General features: G+C 58.3%; 2 pseudogenes; one reads left to right on the top strand and one right to left on the bottom strand.

Moving 5' to 3' along the window:
• Window positions 1-560: 560 nt before the first annotated feature.
• Window positions 561-4480, bottom strand: LOC132427702 (serine/arginine-rich splicing factor 3 pseudogene; annotated as a pseudogene).
• Window positions 4481-4512: 32 nt separating this feature from the next.
• Window positions 4513-6383, top strand: LOC132427701 (thimet oligopeptidase-like; annotated as a pseudogene).
• The last annotated feature ends 632 nt before the right edge of the window (window positions 6384-7015 follow it).

Below are 7015 nucleotides of genomic sequence, written 5' to 3'. Positions count from 1 at the left end.
GATCACCTGGCCAGTATCGTCTTTTATTTATTTATTTATTTTTGCTGCGTTGGGTCTTCATTGCTGCACACGGGCTTTCTCTAGTTGCGGCGAGCAGGGGCTCCTCTTTGTTGCGGGCACGTGCTTCTCATTACAGTGGCTTCTTTTGTTTCGGAGCACGGGCTCTAGCTGTGCGGGCTTCTGTAGTTGTGGCATGGGGGCTCACTAGTTGTGGCTCCCAGGATCTAGAGCGCAGGCTCAATAGTTGTGGCCCACGGGCTTAGTCGATCTGCGGCACATGGGATCTTCCCGGACCAGGGCTCGGACCCGTGTCCCCTGCATTGGCAAGTGGATCCTTTTTTTTTTTTCTTTGTTCCTTTTGGAACCAAAACTTTAATCCCAAGGAGTCTCACAAAACATATTACAAATGACAGCATGAAAAAAAAAACTGCACAGTAACTCAAAGTTCAGCTCTACAATATACCCTTCATCTGGCAAGACATTGGTATCTTGATCATCTCAACTTCCAGAAAACATTACAAAGAGCTATGTATTCCTGTACAGCAATCACAGAGGGGACTTATGACCTAACTCAAAGGGAAACTAACTTCCTTGAAACTTCTTAGATTCTAAACTCACTGGACAACCTCTTGTCCAGTGTGAAGACTAGTGGAATTCTTAAACCTCTAATCTAGGGTAAGGGTGCGGCTTTCACTTCTACCTGCTGGCTTGTGTTCACAGCACCTTTTAAAGACTGCTTGCTTAACTACAGCTGCATACCATATCCCAGCTACAGAAAGTCTTTTCAATGTTTGCCAGTGTTGTTTCCATAATAATAAACATCACACTTTAGGTGGGCAGGAGTTAGAGTTTTATTCTCAGTCTAGGCAAGACCAAAAATTCAAAGCAAATTCAATTTTGCTTAAGAGAACATTGTAAAGAAACAATTCTTCATATTACATGCCTCACATGACCCATTTCAAACCATAGAGAATGACACCTTTATGTGTCACCGTCCCAAGAGACAAACAAATGTGAACAGCTAAAACATTTAAAAAGTGCATCAAGCTTCGGAAGTCTCAAACGAAACTTGAATTTTCTGTACATACTCCTGTCAAATGAAGTTATTTCCTGTGCACCACTCCTCTTGCAAAGTGGTCTGCTATTTCCTTTCATTTGACCTGGATCGGCTAGGAGACCTAGAAAAAGATCGGGAGGGCTTGCGATTTCTCTCCTGGGACAGTGATCTCTCTCTTCTCCTATATCTACTAAAGGGACCTGCTCTGGCTGCAGGAGAAGCTTCTCTGTCTTGGAGATCTGTGGTGAGGGGGAGGACTCCTCCTCCGATAATCATCTCGAGGGCGACGACCCCAAGAAGGAGGCGGCCACGATCTCGACTTCTCCTTTCCCCATTGGACAGGTCCACTCTTACTCGGCAGCCAGAGTGTTCTCCCGTCTAGTTCTCAGACAGCATCCGCTGCATCTCGGGGATCTTCATTTTCAACAAGAGCGAAGCCGGGAGGGTTTGTAGCAACCCACACACTTCGGAGTGGTCCATAATATCCTAAAGCTCGTTCAAATTCACTCTTGTTACCACTGTTTCCAAGATTCCTTACACAAACGTTACAGTCCAACGGACAGGAATCCCGATGCAAGACCCTCCTGGCTCCTGGGTTTCATGGGCCACAGGGTGATCCCGGGCCTCTAGAATCTCGCAGCTGAATCGGCTCGCACAAGCTGTCCTGTGGGGATGCTTTTCCCCCCATGTGTCCAGCCCGGGGCCCTGCTGTCTAGGCCCGACCTCCAGGGTGACAGGGTGAACCCCAGGTCCCTGGAGCAAACACTCAGAGCCCTGGTGACCAGACTCAGGGGGCTGGGGCGGCAGCTGGACATGTGTGGCCACCCTGGTGGTGTTTGGCCCCATCTGCAGTTCCAGTTCCAGCTGAGAAAGAGCCTCGCTGTGTTATTTTCTCCTGGTTGTGTAAGGATCTCCGGTGTCATTTGACAGAAATGTACATGGTGTGTTCTTTCTCTCTTTTCTCCCTGCTTCCTCTCGTCCCTCTCCCCCTCCCTCTCTCCCTCTCCCTCTGTCCCCCCCTTCCCTCTCCCTCTTTCCTCTGCGTCTCTCTCTTTCCCTTTCTCCCTCCCCCTCTTCCCCCCTCCCCGTCCCTCTCCCAACTCCCTCTCCACCTCCGTCTCCCCCTCGCTCTCCCACATCCCTCTCCCTCTCCCCTCCCCCTCCCTCTACCTCCTCCGTCTCCCCCGTCTCTCTCCCGCCTCCCCCCTCCCTCTTCCCGCCTCCCCCGTCCCTCTTCCCTGTCCCTCTCTCCCTTCCTCTCTCCCTGTCCCTGTTTGCCTGTTCCGCACGCCCTCCCTCTACCTCTTTCCCTCTCCCTGTCCCTCCACCTCCTTCCCTCTCTGGAGAGGGAAGGAGGTGGAGGGACAGGGAGAGAGAGCAGGAGGGGGGGAGAGAGAGAGAGAGGGAGGAGAGGGAGAGAGGGATAGAGGGAGGGAGCAAAAGACGTCTCTCCCTCCCTCCCTTTATCCCTCTCTCCCTCCCTCCCTCTATCCCTCTCTCCCTCCCTCTCCCCCTCTCCCTCCCTCTATCCCTCTCCCTCCCTCCTTCTCCTCCCTCTCCCTCTCCCTCCAACTCTCCCGCTCCCTCCATCTCTCCATCTCCCTCACTCCCTCCCAGAGACGGAGAGATGGAGAGGCAGAGACAAGGGAGAGGGAGAGAGGGAGAGGGAGAGATGGAGGGAGAGGGAGGGAGAGGAAGAGAGGGAGAGAGATATGGAGAGGAGAGGGAGGGGGGGGAGAGGGAGAGGGAAAGAGGTCTCTTCCTCCCTCCCTCTCCCTCTGTCCTCCTTCTCTCCCTCTCCCTCCCTCTCTCCCTGTCCCTGTTTCCCTGTTCCGCCCTCCCTCTCCCTCTTTCCCTCTCCCTCTCCCTCCACCTCCTTCCCTCTCCAGAGACGGAAGGAGGTGGAGGGAGAGGGAAAGGGAAAGAGGGACAGGGAGAGCAGGAGAGGGAGGGGGGAGAGGGAGGGAGAGGGGGGAAAGGGAGAGAGGGATAGAGGGAGGGAGCGAAGACGTCTCTCCCTCTCTCCCTCCCTCTCTCCCTCCCTCTCTCCTTCTCCTCCCTCTCCCTCTTCCACCAACTCTCCCTCTCTCTCCATGTTCCATCTCCCTCACTCCTTCCCACATAGGGAGAGATGGAGGGAGAGGCAGAGATAAGGGAGAGGGAGAGAGGGAGAGGGAGAGATGGAGGGAGAGGGAGAGAGGATGAGAGAGAGAGGGACAGAGGGAGAGGGGGAGAGAGAGAGAGAGAGGTGGGGGGGGAGAGAGAGAGAGAGAGAGAGAGAGAGAGAGAGAGAGAGAGAGAGAGAGAGAGAGAGAGACAGGGAGACCGGGAGACCGGGAGAGGGAATATGGTCTCTTCTTCCCTCCCTCTCCCTCTCTCCTCCGACTCTCCCTCTCTCACCCTCCCTCCGTCTCCCCCTCTCCTTCCCTCGCCCTTTCCCTTCCTCTCTCCCTCTTCCTCCCTCTGTCACTCCCTCTCCCTCCATCTCTCCCTCACCCTCACTCCCTCTCAGAGAAGGAGAGATGGAGGGAGAGGCAGAGACAAGGGAGAGGGAGAGAGGGAGAGGGAGACCAGAACAGGGAAACAGGGACAGGGAGAGAGGAAGGGAGAGAGGGAGAAGGGGAGAGGGAGAGGGAAAGGGGGAGAGGGAGAGGGGGAGGGAAAGAGGGAGAGAGAGAGAAGAACAGGGAGAGAGGGAGGGAGAGAGGCAGGGGGAGAGATGGAGCGAGAGGGAGAGGCAGCGAGGTAGAGGGAGAGAGGGAGAAAGGGAGAGAGAGAGGGAGAGCGGTAGAAGTGCTGAGGAGGGGGGCTCCCTCCCCCTCCCACTCCCATCCTCTCCCTACTGCTTTCTCTTTTCTCTGCTTCAACAAACACCAGGCGCCTTTTAGATCAGCCCTGAAGTCAACGTTGATGCTTGGACAGCCTGACCTCCCCGCTGACTTCCAGCCCAGGACCACCGCTAGGAGATGAAGTCTGCGGGGCCCTGGGCGCAGGCTGCACAGGCACCTCCCCTGATGCCCAATCTCTCCTCGTTTACGAGGCAGCCGACACTCCCCTCCCTGACTCCCCAAGATTTGGGGCCTTTTTAGTATGTGTCGATAATGCCATGAGCTACTATTTAACTCTTCCACGAGGACCCATCTCCCAAAATGCAGTGGTTTTCAGCCTTGGCTGCACTAGAGAACCCCCAGGGAAGGGAGAGACGTCTCTCCCTCCCTCTCTCTTTCTCTCCCTCTGTACTTCTGTCTACCTCTCTCCCTCTCCCTCTCCCTCTGGGGTGATGCCCGATGAGCTCAGAATCGCAGATGGCCCCCCCATCCCCTCTCTGTGGCTTGCATGGGGGATGCACCTTCTCACTGTGGCCCGGGCATGGCCTTGACAGTCAGACATCGGGTCCTGCACGGACACTTGTGTTTGTTCCATAGCGCAGGTGGCTGCAGTCTGTGCTTCTGTAGATGGGGGCTGTGCGTGAGCCCTTCATCTTCCCCGCAGACACCACTGGTGCTCGCTCGGCCTCGCGGGTGATGCGGGGGGCACGGGGGACAGTCTTGTGTCCCCACCTTCTTGGGCTACAGACAGGCCACGCTGGTCCTGTGGTGACTGGGGGCTCCCAGGAGAACCCCACTGCAGACCGGAGAGGTGGCCCCAGAGAAGGTGGCGTATGCCTGGGGCCGGGCCTCATCAGTGAGCCACGGGCCACCTGCAGCAACAGGTGTCTCACCGTCCAGGGGCTGGGTGTTCGGGCGCCGTGGGGTTGAGCCACTGTCTGCACGCAGCCGTGTTTGTCTTGTTGAGCCCGCGGAGGCCCCTTGGTGGCTCCTGGAAAGACTGGCCGCATTTCTTCCTGCCCTTGGCCTTAGAGCCCATCACGTTCATGCCGTTTCTGGTTCCAAAAGGACCTGTGTTAATAAAGACCACGTGTTAGGACAGCACCAAAGTGTCTAGAAATCCGGGCCAGGAGGAGGAGGGAGGGGATTGGCTGTACCCGCCAGTGGCCTGGGAGCCCTGCCCGCCTGCAGAGACCTGGCCCGGGGCCCGCGGGGAGGGCGTGGCCCTCGGTCCCCAGCGCCTTCCGTCTCTGGGTTCCAGGAGAACTGCGTGATCCTCAGGGAGCTGGTGAGGCTGCAGGCCCTGAAGTCCCGCCTGCTGGGGTTCCGCACGCATGCCGACTCCGTGCTGGAGATGAACGTGGACAAGACCAGCCAGGTGGTGGCCACTGTCCTAGGTAACACCGCCTCCCCGAGTCCCAGTGGGGATGGGGTCAGGCGTACCTTGACCGGACGTGGTGCTGCCTGAGATCCCACTGTGTCAGCCCTTGGGGGTCACCTTCCCAGACCCTTCATTCTGCCTCGAGGGGCGCGGGGTCGGGGGTGGCTGGGGGGCCGCCCCAGGGACGTAGCCGAGCCTCTCCCCTCCGCCCGCAGGTGAGCTGGCCCAGAAGCTGAAGCCCCTCGGGGAGCAGGAGCGGCCGTGATCCTGGAGCTAAAGAAGGCCGAGTGCCAGAGGCGGGGCCTGCACTTGGACGGCCCCATCAACGCCTGGGACCTGCGCTACTACATGAAACAGGGGGAGGAGACGCGCTACCACGTGAACCAGTACCTGCTCAATGAGGCTTTCCCCATGCAGGCGCTCACACGCGGGCTGCTGGGCATCTCCCAGGAGCTGCTGGGGCTGACCTTCGACCTGGAGGAGGGCACCAGCATGTGTCACTAAGACGTGAGGCTCTAAACGGTCTGGGACGCGGCCTCGGGCAAGGTCATCCATCGGCAAGTTCTACCTGACCTCTATCCTCGGTGCGTGCGTGGGGGAACCTGTTGGCCGTGGGCCGGGGCTCCTCTGTGGAAGCGGGGCCCCATCCACGTCCCTCCGCAGGGTGGGGAAGTCCGGGCACGCGGCCTGCTTCGGCCTGCAGCCGGGCTGCCTACAGCACGATGGGAGCTGCCAGATCGCCATCGTGGCCATGGTGGCCAACTTCACCAAGCCTACGCCCAACCTGCCCTCCCTGCTGCAGCATGATGAGCGGGAGACCAACTTCCACGACGTCGGGCACGCGATGCACCAGCTCCGCTCCCAGGCGCAGGGCTGCAGGCAGGGGGCGGGGAGGGCCCGGGCGTGCGTGGTCCTCAGGCAGGCCCTCGCCATGGGATTCTTCCACTGACATCACCCCGCACGTGGTGACGCCCTCGGTGTCAGCTTCCATCATCAGACCCCAGGCACTGGGCGCGTAAATAACGGAAATGGATGTCCTCGAGGCTCTAGAGGCTGGAAGACCCAGATCAAGGAGTCAGGGCTGGTTCCCTGCATGTTAAATACATGCACTCAAGAGTTGCCTTGAAAAAAGACAGAAGAAAAGAAAGGAACGTTGCCTGCAAGTCTGCTGACAGCCGGTGATGAGAACCAGAGGGAAGGCTCTGGGGCCGGGGGCGCAGTGCCCTGTGAGCTCGGGGGCTGCTGCCAGTCTCCGTGGAGGCTCAGCAAGTCCCCGTGACTTCCCCACGTGGGGGGCGCCAGCTGAGCGTCTGGGCCCAGGACCCACTGCTCGTTCAGTCTTCCTGTGGTCAGCCCTTCATCCTGAGCGCGATGCTCTCACAGGCTGCACCGGGGCGTGTGGGGACAGTTTACTGAGCTGTACAGACGTCACTACTGCTTTGGACCATTTCCGTCACCCCGAAAATGTCCCTCACGCCCTTAGCTATCACTCCGTCCCCTCGCCAGCCCCTGACAACCAGGAACCCACTCGCTGACTCTGTGCATCTACCTGCTCTGGACGTTTCTCCTCAGTGGGGTCACGCCCTGTGTGTCCTTCTGTGTATGACTTCTCTCGCTGAGCATCGTGTTCTCAGGGTGTATCGACGCGGCAGCGAGCGTCAGGGCTTCACCGCATTGCGTGGCTGAGGGACGTAAAGACGACAAGAGAAAAGAAAAGAACGTTGCATGCAAGTCTGGTGACAGCCGGTG

This window comes from Delphinus delphis, chromosome 6, assembly GCF_949987515.2.
Source record: "Delphinus delphis chromosome 6, mDelDel1.2, whole genome shotgun sequence".
Lineage (NCBI taxonomy): Eukaryota > Metazoa > Chordata > Mammalia > Artiodactyla > Delphinidae > Delphinus > Delphinus delphis.
Note: the sequence above shows the minus strand (reverse complement) of the source record. Positions and strands in the feature narration are given on the sequence as shown.